General features: G+C 34.9%; 1 protein-coding gene across 1 annotated transcript in view; it reads left to right on the forward strand.

The window, feature by feature from the left end:
• Positions 1–2,500, forward strand: part of LOC144979175 (uncharacterized) — a 63,147-nt gene that overhangs the window by 9,848 nt on the left and 50,799 nt on the right. Inside the window, exon 2 of the mRNA XM_078925785.1 lies at positions 1,905–2,005. The gene's annotated coding sequence lies outside the window, so the exon portion shown is untranslated. The remainder of the gene's footprint in view (positions 1–1,904; positions 2,006–2,500) is intronic.

Here is a 2,500-nt window from a genome sequence, read left to right on the forward strand (position 1 = left end):
AGAAATAATAATATAAGGCTAAATTATCCTGAAAATCAGGCTCCGAATAATTCTCGTTTTGTTCACACCAGCGCAATAATTTGCTCTGGTCTAAAAATAGATAGACTGTAACTTTTGATAAATTTTACCTTTTGTTCCATAAAATATCCATATCTAGACATTATTTGATGCATGATCGAGTATTTATGAATATGTGTTTCTTTTGCCACCTAACAGCCAAATTTCAAAGGTTATTTTTTTCTATAATTTACATTGGAACGTGAGCTGTCAAGACAGGAACATGTGGTCTGCCACGTGCTTCTAGACATTGTTTACGTTTGGGGCAGCCAATTTTACTGCTCTATAGTACTATCAGTAGACAATGGTTCGTGCCAAAATACAGTATCGGTTATATAGATCAGTAAAATTAGGTGCCCCAAACGTAAACAATAACAAGTTGCTTGTGATTTCCGTTAGGGACCGGAATAATTTACGCACAATATAGGTCTCCCAATTGGATTCAATAGTCTGATGTCACGCGCCCGGCAACGGCGGCCATCTTGGTTCTAAACAAAGAAAATCATTACTTTTTATTCTTCATGCTAGCTAGAACTTTTCATTCCCTTTTCTAATGCCTTGTGATCAGAATGTGTAAAAGTCAAAACATGATCAAATTGATGGGGTTTTTTCCTTCTGGATACGCGTTTAAGCTCGCCGGAGAAATATTTCATACGGCTTCCGCCATTGTTCCGATAGTTTAGAGCCAGTGTTACTAAGTTACCATACGTCATTAGGAAGGAAGTGACGTTACGACTGTTGAAGACTATTTTGTAGTTTGAGTTGTAGGCAATACACTTTCAGTATTGAAAATATTATGTTTACATAAAATCTAACAGTTGCAGAAATAATAATATAAGGCTAAATTATTATGAAAAGCAGGCTCCGAATAATTCTCGTTTTGTTCACACCAGCGCAATAATTTGCTCTGGTCTAAAAATAGATAGACTGTAACTTTTGATAAATTTTACCTTTTGTTCCATAAAATATCCATATCTAGACATTATTTGATGTATGATCGAGTATTTATGAATATGTGTTTCTTTTGCCACCTAACAGCCAAATTTTAAAGGTTATTTTTTTCTATTATTTACATTGGAACGTGAGCTGTCAAGACAGGAACATGTGGTTTGCCATGTGCTTCTAGACCTTTGTTTACGTTTGGGGCACCTAATTTTACTGATCTATAGAGCAGTAAAGTTAGGTGCCCCAAACGTAAACAAAGGTCGAGAAGCACGTGGCAAACCACATGTTCCTGTCTTGACAGCTCACGTTCCAATGTAAATAATAGAAAAAAATAACCTTTAAAATTTGGCTGTTAGGTGGCAAAAGAAACACATATTCATAAATACTCGATCATGCATCAAATAATGTCTAGATATGGATATTTTATGGAACAAAAGGTAAAATTTGCTAAAATTTATCAAAAGTTACAGTCTATCTATTTTTAGACCAGAGCAAATTATTGCGCTGGTGTGAACAAAACGAGAATTATTCGGAGCCTGATTTTCAGAATAATTTAGCCTTATATTATTATTTCTGCAACTGTTAGATTTTATGTAAACATATTTTCAATACTGAAAGTGTATTGCCTACAACTCAAACTACAAAATTGGGAGACCTATATTGTGCGTAAATTATTCCGGTCCCTAACGGAAATCACTAGCAACTTGTTATTGTTTACGTTTGGGGCACCTAATTTTACTGCTCTATAGACCGTCTAGTCGTATCGATTATTTCGACCACGCGTTTTGATTATCGTTCAGCAGTAAATGATGCGATTCGGCGCGTATTGAGTTAACATCAATAAATGATCTCATCGCATCTGTTTCCAACCAATAATATTGTGTAATATTTTTTTTATCCAGAGCACGGCAGACGTGTCTATCTCTTCCCGAGGAGTTGATACATTATTGGTAAACACACTTCGATGCTGTCCGTGCGTGCTCAGTGCACACTGCATATCTCGGTGAGTCGGATAAGATTCATTGCTCTTTTAGAGGTAAGGGGCAGTGGTCGAATTACTTGGAATCAGTTATGTAAGAACTAATTTATTTGTTAAGTCTCTATAATTTTGATTGATTATTGAGCAATGCGGGACGGGCCTGATGGTGAACATTGAATTTATAGTCGGAAATATAAAACTTCCATCAAATTTTTTTTAGTTCAATAATTAATTGTCATAAGCGTCGTAAAATACGTAGTGTTTTTATGCACGCTGACGGTGTATCTTAACGGATCTTTTGTATACACCTCCGTCAGGCAATCGCATCCCACCCAATTTCATCAGCGATATTGTGTTTCTGTATTTGGACATGGCGAAAGTTATATTGTGACATCTGTAGGATGTTGTTATTAATAAATCTATATAATAATAATAATAATTTAAAAAATCGAAATATAAAACCAGAAAATAGTAGTGGCATTGAAGATAAAATAATGTTTTAGAAAGATCTTATTAAAT

The sequence above is a fragment of the Berghia stephanieae genome, chromosome 9, assembly GCF_034508935.2.
Source record: "Berghia stephanieae isolate SIO BIC M18660-M18661 chromosome 9, UCSD_Bste_1.3, whole genome shotgun sequence".
NCBI classification, from domain to species: Eukaryota; Metazoa; Mollusca; class Gastropoda; order Nudibranchia; family Aeolidiidae; genus Berghia; species Berghia stephanieae.